At 41.6% G+C, this 23,368-nt stretch overlaps 1 protein-coding gene across 3 annotated transcripts in view; it reads right to left on the bottom strand.

Annotated features, from left to right (window-relative positions):
- Nucleotides 1–23,368, bottom strand: part of LOC125465021 (transcription factor HIVEP3) — a 365,357-nt gene that overhangs the window by 61,252 nt on the left and 280,737 nt on the right. For 2 of the 3 annotated variants that reach the window (XM_059654309.1, XM_048558060.2), the window contains one exon: nucleotides 11,254–11,301. The gene's annotated coding sequence lies outside the window, so the exon portion shown is untranslated. Of the gene's footprint in view, nucleotides 1–11,253; nucleotides 11,302–16,970; nucleotides 17,052–23,368 lie in introns of all 3 variants that reach the window. The other variant, XM_048558059.2, reaches the window with a different exon arrangement.

Raw genomic sequence — 23,368 nt, 5'->3', positions numbered from 1 at the left:
GGAGCATCAGGTAATGGTGCCTAGTGGTGACTTCAGCCTCAGGCTGAATATTACTCCCTCTCAAGTGTCCTGCTACTTAAGTTGTCACCAACATCAGGATACCACGTTTGGCAATAATCACGGCCTCACCCATGTTCCAAGAACAAATAAAACAAAAAATCAAAGCCCTCCAAATCATTCTATCAATACTCTGAGATCTTTCTGCACGGGTATCAGTAGGCCACAGAGTCTCCAGTAAAACAGGTCTAAGACTGTATCAACTAATCAATTGAACCAAGTAAAGAACAGAGTGTGTTGAAAATTGGAAAAGCAAGAAATAAGCTTAACGCTACCGGCTTTCATTAGAATAGAATTGGGAGCTGTTTGGAATTGAACAGAACAAAAGCAAGTACTAAGCCTGGGAAAAGAAGAGTAGAGACAAGAGCAAAAGGAGAAATGTTGGAGTGATTAAATGACTAAAGGGATAACAGTTGAAGCTGAAGAGAATTTTATTAGGATTAGCAAAAATAGCAGAAATAAAAATGGAAAATGCTAGAAATACCCAGCATGTCCAGCAGCATCTGTGGTGGTGGAAGAGAGGTAATGATTCAAACTGATGATCTTTCATCAGAATAGAATTATTCCCTTTGAATCGAAAAACATTTCAGGTCGATGACAACTCTATTGCTCCACTGGCACAGCCAGACTTGTTGAATCTTTCCAGTATCAGAGGTAGAGATAGACAGGCAGAGTCTTTTTCCTAGGGTGGAAGTAGCTGTTACGAGGGGGCATAGTTTTAAAGTGAGTCAGGTAGATATAGGGGAGACTTCAGAGGTAGGTTCTTTACTCAGAGTGGTCGGAGTGTGGAATGCATTGCCGAAGAGGGTAATGAAGTCGGCCTCATTAGGGGCATTTAAAAGGCTATTAGATAGGCATATGGACGGTAGTATCAGGTAGGGTTGGAGATTAGATAGACTGTTGGTTTCGGATAAAGGTTCGACACAACATCATGGGCTGAAGGACCTGTACTGTTCTATGTTCAGTGTTTCCTGTTCTCACTTCAGATTTCCAGGATCCACTGATTAAAGAAATAACAAAATTAAGCAGTATCTGCACTTGCTGTCTGAAAAGATGGGAGCAGTATTTTTGATTAAAAGTTATTTATATCAGTTTTGAGGCACGGACCGTGATCAAAAATGCTTGTGGCTCCATTGAGCATAACCGAAATGTATGGGGCAGTGAACAAGTGAGGTCAGAGTGAGAGAGGGGTGCAGAATGAAGAAGGACAAGTGAAAGCTCAGTAACATGCAGACTGGGTCTTTTAGCAACGTGACCTCCAGTCAACTAACTGCAGCAGCAGGTCAACTTGGGTCAACTAATGAAATCATCTGTAGGTAAGAGTAAACTAGATTATTTCTGAAATAATGTGAATGGTTTAACTCAGTTGATGGTGTCAGGGAACACTGTTGGTGATGTTACCTAAATTCTGGCAAAAATCAGATGGCATTGAATCTTCAATGGACATTGGCTTGACCAGGTATATACTGATTTAACTGTCAGCGTAACGTTCTTTCTCCCCTTAATTGCTTATCTAGCTTCCCCTAAAGTGCATCAACGCTCTTTGCCTGAATTACGCACATAGTCAGAAGTTTCATATTCTAATCACAGGTACAACAATTGAATGCCTAAACTATGAACCATTAAGGTTAATGGATTTGAAATGTTAGGGAGGTGCACAGCTTAATCTCCAATCGTTCCGCAGATGCTGAGGAAGTTTAAAGCCCTTAACTCTTCAACATCAGGCGACTGTGGTGATTTTTTTCTTTAGAACACAAAAGCAGAATACATCTAAACTGTATTTAGAGCCTTGGGTGCAGCATAGCCTTAGGGTAAGTTCACAGATATGTCCTCTCTCCCATTGCACTGTTGATAAACAATTTCTTTATAAACCAGACCTGCTGACCGAGAGAACTCCTTGGTAAGTCAGCTAGCCCTTCAAGAAAATACACGAAAAATTTCAAATTTGTATTTTTTTTTCCTTAAACAGCACAGAAACAAATTACTTTCTCCAAGAAGTCTACGCCAATAATCCACTTAAACCTTCTCCCTTCAGCTACTATCAACATATGCTTTTGTTTCATTCACCTGAACACAGACAGCATGTCAAAGTGAGTGAACAAGCAAGGTATCTCAGGTTATCATTGGCAATGGTAACTTGTCACAGTCCTTGTGGCATCTCTCTAAGTGGTTATACAGCTTGATGTATACCAACGGGGAAAAAGCAAGGAGACAGGTTACCACAAACTTTCATGGCCACGATGCGGATTGAGACTGTTGTATTGATACTGTCCTGCAACATACTGAAGCTATCTAGCCAGCTTAACTAACTGACACCTACAGGTTGCAGGTAATGGCAGCTAATGGTCTGCAGCTCTAAGAGGTTTAGTGCCAAATGCAGGCTCCTGACTTGCCTCGAATGCACGCTGCTGGAGTAAGTGCTCAGGCAGAGCTGGTCAGTGTGAGCACTTCCTTCACAAACACACAGAACAGCATTTACCATGAAGCTGACTTCAGTTCTAAGCACATGGACAGCTCCCTGGATCACCGAATCCACCAGCACAGAAGGCAGTCATTAAGCCCAACAAGTTGCATTTATGTAGACTTAACATAGTAACATAGTAAAGAACTCATGGTAATTCACAGGAGTATTTGTCAAAATAGGTTTGAAGTTTACCAATGTAAAGTCATAACAGGATAAGTGGCCTAAAGTTTAGTCAAGACTTAAGTTATAAGGAATACCTTGAATAAGGCAAGAGGACGTAACAAGGAATTCCAGAGTTGAGGACAAAGGCAGCTGTAGTTACAGTCAGGAATGATAAAACAGGAAAGTGGAGTTGAGGCCAAGATGAGATTGGCCATGATTGTATAAAACAGCAGAGCAGGCTTGAGGGGCCAAAATGCCTTTGTGTACTCTTGCTCCTGGTTATGTTCCAACAAAGAAAACAGAGCGTACAGGGCTCCTGATGGATTGTCAAGCTGGAGGAGATAAATAGAGATATACAGGGGGGTCAAATGGAGGAATTTGAAAACAGTGCCAATTTTAAAATTAAGACATTGTGAACCGGGAGTCACAATAGGCCACCGAGCAGAAAGGTAGCAGGTGAACGGGATTTGGTCCAAGTCAAGATATGGATAGCAAAGTTTAAGATGGGCTGAACGTTATCAAGGGTTGAAGATCGGAGGCCAGCGGGAGAGCATTATTCATTTCTGATGGAAACAATGGATTGTGGAGACCTGATGGAAGCATTTTTCCAACTGTGCGTTTCCTGCCATCTCCCTGTAGTCTCATGAATTAGAGTCAAACAGTCTACAGCACAGAAACAGACCCTACAATCCAACTCATCCACACCAACCAGACAAACTAATGTGACCTAGTCCCATTTGCCAGCATTTGGCACAGATGTCTCTAAACCCTTGCTATTCATGTACCTATTCCAGATTCCTTATAAAATGTTGCATTGTATCTGCCTCCACCACTTCCTATGGCAGCTTGTTCCATATGTGCCCCACCCACTGTGGGAGTAAGTTACCACTCAGATCCTTTTTATATCTTCCTCCTCTCACCTTTAACCTATGCCCTCTAGTTTTGGGCTCCTCCACCGTAAGAAAAAGAATTTGGCAATTCACCTGATCAATGCCCCTCAAGATTTTCTAAACCTTTGTAAGGTCACCCCTCAGTCTCCAATGCTCCAGGGAAAGATCCCTAGCCTATTCAGCCTCTCCCTATCACCCAAATCCTTCCATCCTGGGCAACATACTGGTAAATCTTGTGTACCCTCTCAAGTTTAACAACATTCTTCCTATAGAAGTGCAACCGTAATTGTATGCAGTCTTCCCAAAGTGGCCTCACCAATGTTCTGTACAGCCCAACATGACATCCCAACTCTGATACTCTGTTATGACTAATGAAGGCAAGTGTGTCAAATGTCTTCTTCACCACCCTATCTACCGGTGGCTCCACTTTCAGAGAACTATGTACCTGCACTCCAAGGTCTCTCTGTTCAGCAACACTCCCCAGGACCATACCTTTGAAGTGCATACATCCTGCCCTGGTTAGCCTTAGTAAAATGCAAACCTCATGTTTACCTAAATTAAAGTCCATCTGCCGCTCCTTTGCCCATTGGCAGATCTGATCGTGGTTCTGTTATATTCCAAGATAATCTTCTTCACTGTACACTATACCACCTCTTTTGGTGTCATCTACAAACTTACTAACCATACCTCCCTTATTCGTATCCAACTTATTTATATAAATGAGGAAAAGCAGTGGACCCAGCACTCATCCTTGTGGCACACCACAGGTCAGAGTCCAAAATACAACCCTCCCATCACCAGCCTCTCTCTTCTACCTTCAAACCAATTTTGTAACCAATTGTTTAGCCTCCCTGGATCCCATGTGATCTATCCTTACTAACCTGTACACCACACAGAACCTTGTTGAACGCTTTGCTGAAGTCCACATAGATAACGTCTACTACTATGCCTTCATCAATCTTCTTCAAAAACTTTAATCAAGTTAGTAAGACATGATTTCCCACACACAAAGCCATGCTGAGTATCCCGAATCAGTTGATGGCTGTCGAAATTCATGTAAATCCTGACCCTCAGAATCCTCTCCCAACAACTTACTATATATCAAGTTTGTGTTTAAAGTTACTATTGAATTTTTTTTGACCTACTTTCTACTCTCTAGTATCTCATTAAAAAAAATCCTCAAAGTGCTGATAGGGCTCCTCAGTTATCCAGTAGCTAACAGGGCAACTTTCTAAATCCGTATCTGCAATAGATAAGAGTTAAAGCCCAACACGTACATTCCAAAACTGGTGACCCTTAATGGATTTGAGAGTCTAATTGTGAAGTTCCCCTACCACAAACGAGAGTGTTTTTGTTTGGAAAGGCAGGATGTTAGCTGGCCAATGGCAGGAAATCATGCGATGAGACCTCCAGGAATATTTCTGAAGTTGTCAACTCCGACCCCTCAAAGTCTTGTCAATTTAGGTTGGTTTGCACTGGTATTTTCTATTTAGTGTTCCGTACTGTGTCAATTCTAGAACTCCAGGAGATTAAACTTCAGTTGATTCAGGCATTTATGATTACAATTTGGTATAAATTAGGTGTGAAAATCTATTCATTTTATTACAGCTATATTATTACAGCCCTTCAGTTATGTTCCATTAGTTATACACTACATACAGGGTATACCACAAACCCACATCTCAGGGGTTTAACTGCACAAGTTTAACAAGTTATTTAGCTAAAGCACTTAATGCTTGAGGCTTTGCTGCCTCAAAAACCAGTCAATATTACTTAAGACGAAGGCGTAACGATTATTCAGTTGAAAGTAAATCAATTGCACATCAACTGACTGCTACAGACAGATCATGGGAATTTTTGTTGGATTTTTTTCATTCAGCCAGAACAATAAAAACATGCTCAGCCTGATCTGCAGAACAAGAATTGCTCACTTGGTTTTATTCTTAAAATACTTATTTTGATTGCTTTTACTCTCTTTTCTTAAAACAAAGAGTCTTATGGCACAAACATGCAATGTTTCCCCACAACTGAGTGTATTATGGGAAAAATGTCTTCATCTTTTGACCCTTTGAGACCTGCAGAAAGTTTTTCAAAAAAAAAGTCAGTGCCAAAACACCAGCTCCCTTGAAATGTAGAGAAACGAACTAACCAAACTCTCGTGAAATATCATCTCAAGGTGCTGCATTTGTTGTTAAATAATACTCTTTGAGACTATCTCTTTACAGTCTACAGGACCGATAGATGCAAGGTAGGTTTCAATCACTTGGGATGCTTTTCACAACCTCGGGATATCTCAAAGCTTGATACAGCTGATGAGATACTTTTCTGAGGTATGGTCAGTAATGCATTGAAGAAAATGCAGCAGCCAATTTGCGCAAAGTCTTGCAAGTAGCAATGAGATAAATGACAATTATTTCAAGATGTTGCAGGATGATTAAATATCAGCTAGAACTTGAGGGATTACCCTGCTCTCCTTCAAATCACGGAATAGAATAAAATCATAAGGTATTTCAGCACAGAAAGAGGCCACTTGGCCGATCATGTTTGCGTTGGCTGTAGAATTAGCCACAAAGCCTAATCCCGCTTTCTAGTGTTTGGTCCATAGCTCTGCAAGTTATGGCAATTGAGCTAAAATTCAATGAATTGAGAGTTTCTGTCTTTTCAACATTTTCTACAGGCAGTCAGTTCCAGATCCTGTCACATCCAGCCTCACATTTTACTATCTTGGATTCTCCAGCATCTGCAGTTCCCATTATCACAGTTCCAGATCCTGTGTTTCTTTTACCTCCACATCACAGGAAGGAAGTGGCTTCAGTTTATCATCTCATTTTAAAGACAGCACTTCAGACAGTGTAGAATCCCCCAATACTGCACTGGCATATCCGCATGGATTATATGATGAATCTTAAAATGGGCTTCAATCCACAACCTCGTGATACAGAGGTGAACATGCTTCTCCAAAGATTGACGGATTACTTACTGTTGTAACACATTCATGACTAACTATTTGATGCTGCAGTATAAATTTATGTTTAGTTATGTTCTGTCATCAGAGCAGGTGAGGTTCAGAAGCTAATTAGTTATATTTTGGATGTGGGGGAAAGCTCTAATCAAAAACAAAATCCCATTTTTCTGCATTGTTTATCCACATTAAATTTATGTTTACTACTGTGTGACAGATATTTATTCATTTCTGATTTTTCTTTTAATACAGCCTTACCCCGTCATTTTATTAGTTTCATTCTGGAAAAATTCATGACCTCCGATTCTGGCCTCTTTTGCATTCCAGCCTTTCAGTAACTTCATTGCGAATGATCCTGCAATTACCTAGGCCCCTAGCGCTGTAACTTCCTATCTTAATCTCCCTTAATTTTACTGCTCCTTTGAGATATTCCTTAAAAACTTATCTCCTGTCCCAGTATCCTCTTATATAGATCAATTTCAAATTTTATATGATAATGCTCCTATGAAACACCTTGTACATTCTTCTACACTTATTGCAATTTATAAAAACAAGTAGCTGTTAACTTGGAGATTTACGCCAATGAATTTACTCCAATTCATCAGGGCACAGGACGTGTATATACCCCAAAATGCACTATACCCAGTGTCAGTGTTAAAGCTCTCTAGGTATGTGGAAAAATGATCATTCACAGACAGAGAAAATCCATGTAGTTGATGTCATCACCAAACGCTCAGTCCATATGTAAAAATAGAAATTGTTAAAGAAACTCAGCAAGTCTAGCAGCAAGTGTGCAGAGATAGTGGAGTTAATGTTTTGAGTCCGCAACCAGTCTGAAGAAGGGTCACTCTGCTTTCTCTCCACAGATGCTGCCAGACCTGCTGAGTTTGCAATATTTCTGTGTTTGCTTCAGACTTCCAGCATCTGCAGTTCTTTGTCTTATCATATCAAAAGATAGTTCATGATCATACTCTTTATGTACTACTTATTTTATTTTTATAAACATAAAATTCAAATTGTGAACGTATCAATGATTTCATTACATGTAACACACAGTAAGAATCTCTTTGCCTTATTACTCAATCCACATTTCCTTTCAGAAAGGCATCCAATTGCCAATTTATAGAGTTGACTTCATTTGTTTGCCAGATATCTTCCTTAGTTTTCAGATAGAAATCATAACTTATCTGCCAATATCTCTTCTCCCTCCCAAACTAGCAGATTTGCCTTGGTATTATTTCAACCCTGGCTATCATTCCAGTAACTCCATCCATGTAAAGCTTCTTTTTGACATCTCATTGTCTCCAAAAGGGAGCACCTCATTTAAAAGGACCAAAGTTGGGGACTCAACAAAACCATTACTTGACTTTGGATGATGTACATTATTGAGGTTACTGTTGTAGCAGGATCCCAGCAGGCTGTACGTCTATCACAGGGCATCACTGGGAACTTTCCTACCCTATAAAAGACCTAAATTCAGACCATTCTAACTTGAATAGTGAGACAATACAGATTCCTACCCAAGATTTTCTGGGCAGGTTTCACTCTCACCACTCTGACCTGAACTGATTTGTACAAAGTCCTGTTTATCATTTATAAATGTGGAGAGTATATGGTCTCATAATTGGATGGCACAAACTCCATTTAACTGGTGTACAATGGATCCAATGTGGTCAATACCACCCACCATACTGATGATAGTGGTTTAGTTGGCATCCTGTCCACTGACAATAAAATCAGACCATTGGAAAAATCCAGATTGGTCTGCAAATGGCAGCAGCGAACAAAGATGCAACTGGTTTACTCAAGTACCTGGCTGTCTAAGTCAGCCAACTGTAAGAGAGACACTGGAGGATGTTATCCAAAATGCGAAGGAGAAAAAGGAAAAGAGGCATTCTCAACCATTGTCTGCCCCCAACTTTGTCATTGGTCTCCCATGAAGCACTCTGCTGAGTGGTGAGTTACCAAATAAACAATGGTGAATGGCCTCCTTATCTTGCTGGCACTACCTTCAGGAGGCTGGTGGACCAACATGCCCTAGTTTGGCTGAGATATTCCTTGCGCAGGACACGTGGCATGTCACTCGTATTTTGCTCATATTTTCTGATTTGATGAATGAATTTTCTGACACAATTTGTTAAACTGCTTGAAAGAACCTTGATATCTCTCAGCTTTTGAACCTACATCATGGAATCATAGAATCCTTAGTGTAAGCAGCCACTCAGCCCATCAAATCCACACCAACCCGGCGGAAAGCAACCCATCCATACCTGCCTCCTACCCTATCCCTGTAACTCTGCATTTCCCATGGCTAATAGACCTAGCCCGCACAACCTGAGGCAATTTAGCATGGTCAATCCACCTAAGCTGCAAACCTTTGGACTGTGGGAGGAAACCAGAGCATCCAGAGGAAAGCCATGCAGACACAGGGAGAACGTGTAGACTCCACACAGATAGTTGCCCAAGGGCAGAATCGAATCCACGTCCCCAGTGCTAACCACTGGGTCACCATGCTGCCCAGGTTGGAGTTAGCTTCTCCATTTAAAAAAAAAATCAGTGGATGAAGGGTCTAGGTCCAAAACGTCAGCTTTCCTGCTCCTCTGATGCTGCTTGGCCTGCTGTGTTCATCCAGCTCTACACCTTGTTATCTCAGATTCTCCAGCATCTGCAGTTTCTACTATCTCTGAAACAGTGGTTGAGATGTGTTTTCAGTCTCTAGCATTGTGACTGATTCTGTCGGTCTTGGTTATGTTTCAGTAAATATAAAAATTTGTTGACCTCTGAAAGCATACCGGGGGGGGGGGGGGGGGGGGGGGGGGTGGCGGCGGTGTGTGTGTGGAGAAATAGAATGCCCTAGTTCATGCACCTTGGCTGGGCAGGTGCAGCAGGCAAACTGTCCTGTACTACTCCAACATGTCTTAACATCAAACACTGAATGGCTCCAACACGACTATTCCATTTCCTGAGGGTGTCTAACCAAATATGGAATCAGTGCACACTCTGCTGTGGATATTTTCCCCCATGGAAGAGCAGAACCGAGTCCATTCAAGCTCATTTTTCTTATGATCACTGTCCGGTCAGCAATTAGAATCTTTGCTAACAGTGGATTATAATTGAACCAGGGCCCTGCCTCCTGACCCCATTAATCCCATGAGAATAGAGTCTTTCAACCCAACACAAACTGAAGGGTTCAGCAATTCTCCAACAGAAACACAAATGGGTAACATAATGTGGATATTGCAAAGAATCAGTCCAGCTCGTTGATCAGATGTGAACTAACATTGTTTGCTTACAACATACATAGAGAAAATATAGAAAGCAAAAATGGCATGTTGGTGGTTTCCCTCTGAAAGGTTTGCCTTTATGAAGTGCCTTCCATGATCTCAGGATGACCAAAAGTGCAACACAGTTAATTAAGCACTGTTTCAGTGTAGTCATTGGGGAATCAGTTGAGGGGAGGCAGATTTAAGACCGATGATAGGGAATTACTTTTCTGAAAGGGTCAGAGCTTGTAGAATACAGTACCCCAGAGATTGGTGGGCAATGGGACACTGAATACATTTGAGAAGGAGATCGATTTTGACTTAGTAACAGGTTAGAGGGTTATGGGAGAGGGCAGGAAAGTGGAGGCGAGATAGCCATGATTGTACTAAATGGCTGAGCAGGTACTAGGGGCTGAACTGCCTATTCCTCCTCCTAGCCTTTATGTCCTTAAAATATGCGCAATACAGAATCATCCCCTGCTCTTCAAAATTGGGAAACGGGATCTTTGACATCCACGTGATTGGATAGACATGTCTTTGTTTGAATGCCTTAGGGTAAACATGAACGTGATTGACAGTGCAGCATTTCCCAAGTACTAGATGGCAATTAGGATTGTTGGCTTGTCTCTCTCAAGTGGGGCACAAGCCTACAGTCTTCTGAGGTTACTGGGATAAATGACTGAGCTACTAAATGATGGTATTCTAACACTTGGTTGAAGCACAAGATCAGATCTTAGTGTTACAGCTGGCGGGATGTTGAATAAAATAAGAAAACTGAAAAAAGTGGGGTGGATAAATCAGAGGATGGAGCTCATCTAAATATAGTTAAATGGAATTAGCTGGGCACTGGCATTACTTGGCAATCTTGCACTGTGCTGCTGGAAGTCCAAAATTACAGTGGAACACTCACTCCAGGTATTATTGCCAGCTCCAGATGAATGGAATCCTCAAGATTTTCAGACAACCCCCCCCGTTGGTTGCTCATCAAGCCAATGCTGTACCCTTGCATCCCACAGCCAATAGAAAAATGAACAACTCTTGCTTTTCTGATTGGGTAATTTTTGACTGTCAGCTAAAGACCCTTTTCTTTCACAAAACAATAATACATGTAAAATACAATAAGAGTGAAAGTTTTTGTTTTGATGGTTCTTTGACTTTATACCCACATTTTGCCCATTGTAGTATCCTGGAGATTAACCATAATTTCTTTAGGACTCTAGAACATTCCTGGAGGTTTGACAATGCACCCACAGGAGAAACCAGCTACTTCGGCAAGTTTCAGGGTAAGCACAGCTTGAACTGAACTTCAAGACATTAGGAGAGTGACAGTGTGCAGTTCATTTAGCCCACAAATCAACTCACACCCAACTGCAAAGCCAAGAAATTTGAAAAGTAACTGACAGATAATTTCAATCATGTATTACTTCATACAACTGTTCAAAACTCCTCCTGTACCTGTAGTTCCTGATTTTGGTTCTTCACGAGCTCCTGTTTTAGTTATGTCTGCAAAAGGAAAACACAAAGTGTAAGAAAAGTGGGAAAAACTTCAACAGTTGAAATACTTGAACTGCTACATACACAGCTGCATCAACCCTCGAAGTGACCATCAAAATTGCCTTAAGTTTTCCCTCCAAATTCAATGCAATGTTGCATGGCTACAGTTGCCAACCCTGGTATGAACACTTTCCAGGAGGTGTGATCACGTGACCTCTGGCTTCCAACGAGCACCCACTCCACATCAGTCACCTGACTTGCCAGGTCTCAGGGAGACTCTCCTTCCTGGCAATTGACTAGCCAACAATTTTTTATTTAAACTCAACTTACATTGGAACTGGTCTTTTCAATCCAGTTTCCAAACTATTGGAGTTGGTGTTGATGTAATGGTAACGTCACTGGACTGGTAATCCACAGCACTCGGCTCACATTCTGGGGTTATGGGTTCAAATCCCACCAAAGCAATATGGTGGGATTTGAATCCAATAAAAATCAAGTAGTAAATAAATGGCAACCATGTACTCAGTCGATTGATTTTTAAGACAATCTGGTTCAGTATTGTTCTGAGGGAAGAATATCTGCCATCCTTTCCTGGTCTGGCCTACATATGACTCCACATCTTCAGCAGCATAGTTGATATTCAATTACCTTCTTGGTAAAATCAAAAATGGGCAATAAATACTCATGAAGAAAAATATATAAGGGAAATTTAATTCAAACGGTCCCTTTTATTTTTAGAAAAAAATGGTCCTCCCTTTTCAGTCTCTTAATACAAGATTCAAGATGGTGCGGACACAAGATGACTCTTTGCGAGCTCTCTAACAGTTGGGAAGGGTTGGGGTAGAGGGATTGCAAGTTATTCCCCTGCCCATCAGTAAAAGAACAGTTAAAAATACCTGCTGTGACTGAAGAAGAAAAAGAAAAAGAAAATGAACTGCTACCAAAACATATCAATGCAGATATTTCCTGTTAGTTCACCACAATAGTTATTTCAGCAGTCACCCAGTCTGACAGCACATGTGGCCAATACAAATAGCCTTAGCAATTCAAAAGGCCAACAAAAACAATATACCATTTTCAATTGACAATACTATAGGTTTGAATGTGTGATCCAAAAAAACAGAATCATACAACTAAAGGCTTCAAAACACACATCAGCCTTGCAAAGTTACATGCAGACTGCATCGAGGAAGAGAATGCCCGAGCATCTGCCAGATATTTGTAAGAGAAACATTTCCAGGTTGTCAGCTCTTGGAAGTAGAGATATTGAGGTTAATTTTGCTGTACTTTTTCTTTTTTGATAGGCCTTTTCAAATAAAACAGAGTTGACCTTTCTTACAGGGAGACAGAGACACACAGCCACAGAGATCAAGAGGACATGAGAAAGAAAAAAAGAAACAGAGTAAGTAGGCATTTGAAATCTGTTGAATTGGAAATGTTTGATGCCTGAAACTGTCAGTTGTGCACCACCAAAATTAGAAATGTTCCACGTCTAAGAAATGAAGACTAGTCATCCAGACCATCACAATGAGGAATACTAGAACTGCTTTTACAGAAATAACTAGATAAAAGGATCAATCACTTTCACCTTCCATTGCCCTAGCAGTCACATGAAATCATGGTAATAGATTTTTTTTTAATTAACCACAGCAATCAAGCTTTATAACAGACCCAGGCATGAGATGATGAAAACCCCCAGTGGTAGAGAATGTTTGGAATTTCTTCTTCTTCCCTTGGAATGCTACATTCAGCACATGGCATGTCTCAAGTTGCTCGTATACAGTAACCCAAGATGTTAGTTTCTGAAACAAATCCATACAAATTGCATTTCTGAACGTTGAACAGTGTTACAATGTGAAAATGATCGTCTAACACCACAGGACATTTGATGGCAAAACTGTTGCAACAATTTGGCCAAGGCAATAAAATCTCTGCAGGCAACTTACTATGTATTGGAGTGAGATTCAAGAACTTCATTGATGTCCTAAGACAAGTGTCACATCAGGACCAATGTCAGTATTAGAGCCCTCAACAACATCAACTACAAGCTCTAAACAACTGCAGCAGGAAAAATTTGCAATTTGTCCAATTTGGTGGTTGACATTAACTACAACTTGGGGAGACTAGCAGGGGACTTTCCTGTCCTGGCTAAATACTTAGATCTCAACCAATACCACTCAGATAGTAATGAGATAATGACTACATCATCTATGTGTGGGAAGCGTGCTGTACCCAAATTGGCTAGCATATTTCTCACAACAACAATGACCGCATTTCAACTGTACATCATTACTGAAGCATGCTTTGGAATATCCTGAGGTTGTGAAAAGGCTCTTCTATCGTTTGATTGGTCATAACAAGGTTAATGTTAATTTGTGAAGAATCAGAACTCATGGCCTACCTCCTTTACTCCATGTGTTGCAGCATACTTTTCTGCCTTGATAATAATGAGTGCTGCTAACGCATCAGTATAGTCACTGGAATATACAGACTGATGGCTTTTTCAATGCAGCAGAATTTAGTGAAGGTGCTTCTCCCAGATAAACCATCAGATGGCGCCAGTATGCTCATTCGATTTCCTATGTGCCCGTCCATTTAGCAATTGTATATAGTTGAATTTTACTAGTCTACTCTGAAGAAAGCCTCCTGAATAATGGTTGGCAGGTAGAAACAGCATAACATTCGATGGAGCACTTAGCAGCTTTAAATTGAGAAATCAGAGATTGCAGGATACTCAGCCCCTCCCCAAACCCAAAACTCCAGCACGATGAAAGAAAGGAGGTAAGCTAGCAATAAGATGACCACCATGCTGAAGGTTGCTGGTGGAAAGGTGTAACAGGTTTCAAAACTCAAGCTTGTCTCTCCAAAGGGTTAATTCCACAAGCTGCCTTCACCTCTGCGATATCACTATCGTCCTCAAAGGGTTCACCTCTCTCAACTGACAAACAACTGGCACAGGGCAACTGCCACGAAAGATCATTGACTGCCAGAAGATTATTGGAAATCTGCCTCAGATGGCAAAACTGTCTCTGCCCCCGGGGCACTGCGCACTTTTTTGTTAAGATTCAAACTCTTCACAATAAAACAAAGTTTATTGAAAGACTTTCAGCAAGAGGTGCTGAATGTTACAACACTGGCACTGCCTGCTTTAGCTCTCTGCCAGGCCCAGCACAATGCCATTGTCCTCTGCCGGTGAATTTCACATCCACAAGAGGTCATAAAGTGTTTGCAGCCAATGTAATATTGATCTGAACCGCAGTCACTACTGGAAGGTTGAAAAGGTAGCAGCTATATGCAATCAGCTAGGTCCCAGCATGTGATCACTAACTGTAAATGATATTGGTTGAAGGATGAAAGTTGATCAGAACACTGAGGAGAAGACTTCTTTGAAAATAGTGCCACCGACCTTTTAACTCCACAACAAGGGGAAGGAAAGGTTTTCGTTTAATGTCTCATCTGAAAAATGGTACCTCCCAAATTGCAACATTCTCTCTCTGTGTACTGCACAGAAATAGCTTCCGAGATTATGCAGTCAAGTCACGAAGTCAGCTTCAACTTTTCACGTTTGAACTCTTAAGGCAAGAGTGCCACCCACTGAGTCACAGCACTGAGAGCAATCAACAGCAGGAAAACCTGGCAAAAGTTTTAAGACTTGTCCAGGGATTCCCATACTGTGACTCGTGACCTCACTGAGGCTTTGGTGTGACAAGCTATGGAGCATGGGCTAATTTTTGACAACTGAAAGGCTTCTTTAAATCCTCATGTGATGGGCATGCTCCTGTGAGCTACCCATGGAGGCCCAATTGCAGTTGCTGTTGCAAAAGAAAAAGGCCTGTGAAAAAGTAGGTATTCGGGTTTATTCTGTAGGAACACCACCTTAATGAACTATTCCAACACAGCTCCTGCATTTCCAACCCACCCATCAAGAACTGTCCCCTCCCCCACCCCCAAACGGCAACTCTACATGAAAACGTCCACCCCGACTAACAACATCCATACACCCCCTGATCTTCACTCTGGAGTCACACAACATTTGAGGTACTAAAACAGGATAACCCACAAACAGCTTTGAGGCACCTCTATACTGGCTCGGCCTCCAAATCCCATCTTTTCTTCCCTCTATTTATTGTTCTATATTTGATTTGATCTTAATTCACTCTTTCCTTTGTCATCCTCTCTCAATCCTTGGATCTCATTCGTTAGGGAAGAGAAGCTGTTTGTCGCACAGTTTACGAAGGCCTGGGTTGTCTTGTTGCTACAATCTTGCAGCAATCTGCAGTGCAAATTCATTTGAGTTGCACGGTGCAGGAACACAGTTCATTCACAGAGTACACGCCCTCTTCAAATAAATATACGGCTAATGTGGACTTTCAAACTGGAAGCAATGACAAGCCTCTTCGGTCCTCCTCTCTAATAGCTCATCAGTGATATTTCTGGGGTAGGAGTTGGAAATTCCCCTCCCCTCCTCCACTCGAAGATGGGGAAAGGCAGCAGTACAGCTGATAACTCCCCCACCACTCTCACAGGGACTGCCCTCGTAATGCTACACTTCAAGCCACCAATGTCACATGACAACCCACAGATCAACTCGGCGCAGGCTGCAGCACAGAACAATGATGGCAGGTCAATTTGTTACTGAACTGCACATTTCAACAGGCTGCTATCTACAACAGGTCATGATTGTGCTCAGACCTACAACTGCAATTATTTTATTTCTGAAAAATATACTGTCCTTCATCACCAGCGTCAACAAGAATGGGCTACAGCAATTAGGACTGTGCATCTCCTGCCTAATGCACTTTAACCCCATTTCCCATACAACACACAATGCTTTATTTGATGTCACTGTGATTAAAGAAGAGGTGGATGTGTCATTTAAGAAAAAAAAGTGAGAGACACTTCTGACATTAGTTTGTTTTACTTTTTGAGAACTCAGATTTCATAGAAATGTACTGCAAGTGAATAGATGGAGAAGAAATTGCTCACTGGGATTATTGCTAGACTGTTAACTAGAGACCCAGCTACTGACTTGGGGACCCAGATACAAATCCTGCCACAGCAGATGGTGGAAATTGAATTCAACTAACGTCTGGAAATGTGAGTCTAATGATGACCATGAATCAATTGTCAGAAAAACCCATCTTGTTCATTAGGGATAGGTAATAAATGCTAACCTAGCTAGTGATACCCTGATCCCCCGAGTGAATACAAAGATTCACATCTTTCAACACTTCTTTATTTATTTTATTATTTATTCTTTCATGGGGTGTTTGTGTCACTTATTGGCCAGCATTTATTGCCCATGCCCAATTTCCCACAGAGCAATTAACAACCAACACATATGCAGGTCTGACATCTTTCTAGACCAGACCAGGTAAGGGCAGCAGACTTCCTTCCCTAAAAGGACATTAAAGAAGCAGATGGGCTTTAACAACAACAAAAAGTGGTTAGGTGGTTGCTGTTAGGGTAAATTTTATATTCTAGATTTTACTGAATTAAAATTTCAACAACTGCCATGGTGGGATTTGAATCCATGTGCCGAGAATATTTGCCAGAGTTTCTGGAATACTAGTCTGGTGACATTACTACTACATCACCACCCTCAATTACTGCATTCCTTTCTCCCTCATAATCTAAGTTCCTCAAATGCATTCATACCACTTGTCCCGATTACTCACTCTGACAGATATTCAAAACAGTGCGCTGTGATGCTCCACGCCTCTACTCTATAACCATTCTCTGGGTAGAGATATTTCTTCCTGTGAATGAAAGAACAGAAGAAATAGATGCAGGGTAACTGGCATGAAGTCTTCAAACTCTGATGAGCTAATTCCGCAGAGACAAAGGAAATGAACCACCTGTCTTTACAAATTGGATATTTTCCTAGTGAGCAGTTGGGAATCACAGGAACCCTAGAATCCAATTATGCAGTACAATTCAAGATCATATTAAATATGAATCTGAAGTCTAGCTGCCTTGGTGCTGGAATTTTTAATATCCTTCCTAACAAAAATACATGGCCTGGCTGTGATAACAATGGCAATGAAGTTACCAATGTTTCCTGTCACAACTGCTTTGAAATTAGCAGCAACTTCTATAATCACAGTGAATTACAGAAATCCAGAAGTTGTCGTCATCAGGGATTCCAGGCTTTCCTCGTCAAGCAGAACTTGATGAAAGTTTGCCTCTTAACAGATTTGTTTTGATGTTAAAAAAAACTTTTTTTCCATTTTAACAAGTGATCACTTGAAGAATAGGATGCAACTGAATTTTTAAACAAAGTTCAGAGTTCATAATTTTTGATAAAACCCTCTGATTCTGGACAACAATTTTTGTTTTTGTGAAATGTCCAATTTCACCGTGCGGAAAAAAACTTTAAAATTATAGGGTTTCTTAAAAAGTTTGTTTACCATTTCAACTTCTTCCCAAATTCCATGTATATATATCTCAAGAATTTATATCACACTTTGCAATTAATTTTTAATTGAAAGGTGAGGGACAATCTGTGGTTTCCACATTCTGGTTTGCTGCCTGCAAGAACATTTATTTCAATGCTGTTCCCCCTATTTGATGATGTCACTAATACTAGACGCCTGGAGATCCCCTTGGCTTAGCATCAGATTCAAAGTGACGTCAGGAATGGGGAAATCTGCAACACAAAGTTACTAAACTTGTGTGGGCAGCTTTCTTTGAGGTCAATGGCGAGTGCATTATTTCACCAGTGACTACGAAATCAAGGCCTATCCAACTCAGTTTTGAGATTTTCATTTGACCCCCAAGTGCCATAGCTTTTGTGAGGAAGAGTTTCAACTTTCTAATGATCCTTGTGAGAGGAAATGCTTCCTCCCACTAACCTGGGAGTGATTAGCTCTAATTTTCAGATTATTCCACTTATTCAAAGCTCCTCTCATCAGGAGGAAATAATTTCACTCTCCCCTGATAAATCATGTCCTACAATCACCTTAAAACATTTCGATATTCTAGGGACATACTCACATTTTTGTCACCAGTTCTGACAACTGAATCCTTCTCGGATCAGTTCCATTCTGGTAAATCTGCACTGCACTCAATTCTTAGGTGATAGATCATTTCTATAGTGTTGTAGTCAGAACTGAACATACCAATGCAATCTTTGGAAGTCTCTATCAGTCATAAAGTCAGCCTGTTTACTGTCAATATCTGGTAAGGGCTAAATATCACATTTTTTCCCTGTCATTTTTGGATTGTGAATACTGTATGACGTGGAAACTGAAACAACAATGGAATATCAATAAAAGCTATTCCTAGAATTTAAGTCAAAATAGAGGCCATTGTTAAAGGGTCAAACCAGAAACCTCCTGCTTTCCCACAAGCAGTCAGGTTTTGTTGAATTCATGGATTAAAAGAAAAATCACCCACTCAGCATCAGCACTTACACCTTGACACAGAGGGAATGTGCATGTTTCCTCCTCCATAGTCTTCCTGCCAAGTTTTGGTTAGCAGATCACAAAGCTTGTAAGGAAAAGAATGATGTAGAACAATTTTCCAATGGCAGAAATAGATCACAGCAAACAGAAACAGTAGATTGGATGGTCTCTTTCAAAAAGGGAGTTGCACGCAACAGAATAAAGCTACAATGCCTCAAGGTAAGAGTGGCCAGGGGTGGGAGCAAGTAGGACGAGTTTAGAGTAGTTAATCATGGTTCACAGGGTAGCACACTCGCCTCTGCAGCAGAAGGTTAAAGCATCACTCCAGGGAGGTGAGCGCACACCACTGCAGTGCTGAGAGAGTGCTACCTTGTCAGAACTTACATTGAGACAAGATACTAAACGAGTGTCTGGGCTTTCAGCTGAAGCTAAATAAGACCATAAGGCATTAGAAGGAGTCGGCAACACAGCCCATCACGTCTATTCCTTCATTCAATGGGACAATTGCTGATCTGATTATCAACACCACCTCCCTACCTTTTCCCATAAACCTCAATCCCTTTTACAAATCCCATGAGTTTCAAAATCTTTAAAGCTGCAGGGCCCTGAAAATTGGTTTGGAGTTTCAGGTATTAATTAAAATGGAAAAAGAAAAAGGTTTTTCCAAAGTTTACAGCAGCCTTCTCTGCAGTGTCTCTGATGCACCCAATAGCTTTGTTGCCCTCCTACCCCACAACAGCTTGCAATGGTTCAGATGACATGAGCCCCACTCGAGATCACCAAACAACAGCAGTGCATCTCACGGGAGGTGTTCTTCCAAACCAGTGAGTTTCTTGATGCTAAACCGCTGCCACATAATCCTTCATTTAGAACACAGAATGTCATCCCCTGCACCTTTGCAGCAATAGAGATCACAGGCAGAATCCTGTTTCAATTTGGATCCTTCTAAGTTAAACCCTGACCAACTTCTCACCCCCAGTCACTGCTCCTCCTCCAAAATACTGGTTCAAACTCGGGTATATTATTCCCAACGCTCCTGAAAGTTCTGAATCACACTGACATTTCAACGAACCAAAGTAGTGCGCATCACTCAGAGAATGATATTAACCTCCCATTAAAACACAGCAGGTCCTCAATCAACAGTTGGTGAGAAAGTCTGTGCCAAGCTGAAATGATCCTCTGGCACTTAAACTTGGAACAGCCTGTTCTTCCTGCAGCATGGAAAGGATAGCTTCCTTGTCCAAAACTGACATGAGGTGCCACACAAGAGCTAAGAACACACCAGTGATACATAAGACAGCACAGAACTGTTCTAAGCAAAACCATCCTTGGTCACTATACACCAGAGACAGCAAGGCAGAAAGGGAAAGAAAAGACTTGCATTTGTAAAGCACCTCTCAAGCTCAGCGCAATAAGTTCCCACAGAACCACACGAGGTGCAACACCTGCCCCTACCCCTCCTCCCCGCTCACCATCCAAAGGCCTAAACTTTCCAGGTGAAGCAGCATTACGCCTATACCACCTCCAATCTTCTGTGTTGTATTCGCTGCACCCAATGTGGCCTACTCTACATTGGAGAAACCAAACGCAGACTGGCTAACCACTTTTCAGAACACCTCCGGGCTGTGCGCAAGTGTGACCCCGCACTCCACATAGCTTGGCATTTTAACACACTGTCCTGCTCACATGTACATCACAGAATCCCTACAGCGTAGAAACAGACCTGTTGGCCCAGCAAGTCCACACCTAACCTTGGAGCATCCCAGCCAGACCCATCCCCTATAGCCCACCTAATCTACACACCCCTGAAACACTATGGGCAATTTAGCATGGCCAATCCACCTAGACTGCACATCTTTGGACTGTGGGAGGAAACCGGAGCACCTGTAGGAAACCCATACAAACAAGGGAAGAATGTGCAAACTCCACATAGACAGTCACCAGAGGGTAGAATCGAACCTGGGTCCCTGGCGCTGTGAGGCAGCAGTGCCAACCAGTGCGCCACCGTGCCCCAGTCTGTCCTCAGCATGCTGTAGCGGTCCAGTGAATTACAAAAAAAAGCTGGAGGAATAACAGTTCATCTTCAGACTAGGCACTTTCCAGCTTCTGGACTTAATATCGAGTTCAACACCTTTAAATTGTGAACGATTCCTTCCCTTTTAGATTTTTTTAATCATGTCCTCCCCTCCACCGATCCCAGTTACTGTGCTTTCAAGTCTGGCAGGAGGCACACCATTGTTTTGCCATTCTCACATTTCCAATCACTTAATCTGAACTATCAACATCTTCTCTCAACCAGCAACCTACATCTACTACTCCCAAATCTCCCCTTCACACTGTAGCACAAATGCTGCCCCCTCCACACTTCACTTCAACTCTGATGAAGAGTCATGCACACTTGAAACATTAGCTTGCTGTGTCTCCATGGATGCTGTCTGACATACTGTGATCTCCAATATTTGTTGGTTTCAGTATAGATTCCAGCAGCTGCAGCAATTTGTTCCTACACAAAAAAGTATTTCATGGGCTGTGAAGTGTAGTCACTGCTGTGATGTAAGAAATTGTGGCAGCTAATTTGTCTCACTAGCACACAGCTGTTTCTGGGAGCTTATGACTAGATGATCAGCTTTAGTAATGTTGTTTGGGGGCAAAAGTTAGCGGCCTGGATCTTCTGCATCAACACAGCATGGCAGATGGGACTTCCCATTATCATCATAGTCCACAGAGGTCTCTGATCGGACAGCGCTCACTCTGCACTGACCCTCCGATGGGGCATTGACTCCTCATAGTACACATCCTTTGACATGGTATTGATCCTGTGAAAGTCCAGTGCTCTGCAAGGACCGATCTTTTGACAGTACAGCCATCCCTTGGTTCTGATCGTCTGTCAGCACAGGACTCCCATCAGTTCTCACAGCAGGCCTCTAATCTTCAGACTCCAAAGCAACAATGATACCCGCTGATCCAAGGATGATGTATGAAATGTTCATGGGTGACCTCAATTTTTTTTTTAAACTTCTACACAAGGCTGGTTTCCTTTCTTTGAAAATTTCCAGGAATGCAGATGGGATAAGGTGGCTCACACTTGCCACATTTCTCTCCCTGAATTTCCAATGGTCAGGGAATCACTGTCATTAGAGATTCAACCTGTATAGGTTCTGGTGAGGCCATACCTGGAGTAGTGTACATTTTTATCTCCTTACTTAAGAAAAGATGTACAAGCATTCGAGGGGATGCAGAGGAGGTTCACTAGGTTGATTTGGGAGTTGAGAGGATTGGCTTATGAGGAGAGATTGAGTAGATTGGGACTATACCCTCTGGAATTTAGAAGAGAGGGGATTATATAGAAACAAATGATTTTATTAAGGGAACAGAGAAGATGGAATTAGGGAGATATTTTCACTTGTTTGGCACGGACCATCTGTATATGTATGAGCCCAAATGTGGTAGAAAACAAAATGGAATAAGGGGAGAAAACACTTATAAGCAGACTAAATAATTTCTAACAGGTTTACTGCAGCTCAGACAGGGTAAGGTCAAGGGGACCACAGTAGTACACTGTTTGGTCTCTACTGAGATGTGTTCGGCCAAGTCAGTAAAGGGGTGTCTGCTTTATTCTGCCTGTAGCTTACCACAGAAGGACTTGCATGCCAATTTAAAAACTTCCCAATCCAATGCTGAACCCAAAAGCCTGCACGCTGTGGGCTATAAAATACTTAGAGTACTGAGATAAAAAGTCTGAATGCAGCCTTCTGTTTATCATGTCCTCAGTTCTGAGGAAGGGTCACTGGACCTGAAATGTTAACTGCTTTCTCCTTCACAGATGCTGCCAGACCTGCTGAGCTTCTCCAGCAACTTTGTTTTTGTGCTGATTACAGCCTTATTCTTTTGTCCAGTATTTAAGAGGTGACAATCCATTTAAAAAAAATATCATTTATGACGACAATCTGTACTTAATAGCACTTTGAATGTTTCAAAATGACCCAACAGTCTTCAAATATTATCTCACACAAGCAAACAAAACTTGACATCACCCCACAAGGAGTTATGATGATTGGTGACCAGAAGGTTTTAATGAACAAATTAAAGGAGAGGAGACTGGCCGAGAGTTGATGCAGTGTAGGGAGGGATTTTCACAATAGCTGCAGGTTGAATGATAACAATCAGACTGCAGAGGTCTGTGGGAGTCAGGGGGAGGCTGCAGTGTGGTGTCGGTCGTTGCTAAGTTGCATGAGGAAATGGAGTGACATCTGCACAAGGAGAGTTTTTAGTTTAAGATATTCCTGGACTAGTATTACTAGCAGGGAACTTTAGGCATTTTCACCAATAAATTTGATACTGCCAATGAATTGCATGACAGTGGCAGAGTGCAGATTATGAACATATGCTTATCAGAAAATACTGTAACACCTTTAAAGAATGATACGCTTCTGAAAGGGGAAAGCACTTTGACCCATTTGGATTTATCCAGCCAGGTCTAGTGAAGAATTCCACCAGAAATGTTTGTTCCATCTTTCTCACTCAAAGTAGGAGGTACAATTCTAATGATTTCATCCCTCTCTTATTGGGCAATGGTGACTTTGACAACTCAGTTCCTTTGCCTTCTTATTTCAGGCTTGACAACGTGGGCAAGTTAGGAGTGTAAAAAGACCATCTGGCCGATTCTAATG

Source organism: Stegostoma tigrinum, chromosome 24 (genome assembly GCF_030684315.1).
Source record: "Stegostoma tigrinum isolate sSteTig4 chromosome 24, sSteTig4.hap1, whole genome shotgun sequence".
Taxonomy (NCBI): domain Eukaryota; kingdom Metazoa; phylum Chordata; class Chondrichthyes; order Orectolobiformes; family Stegostomatidae; genus Stegostoma; species Stegostoma tigrinum.
Note: the sequence above shows the minus strand (reverse complement) of the source record. Positions and strands in the feature narration are given on the sequence as shown.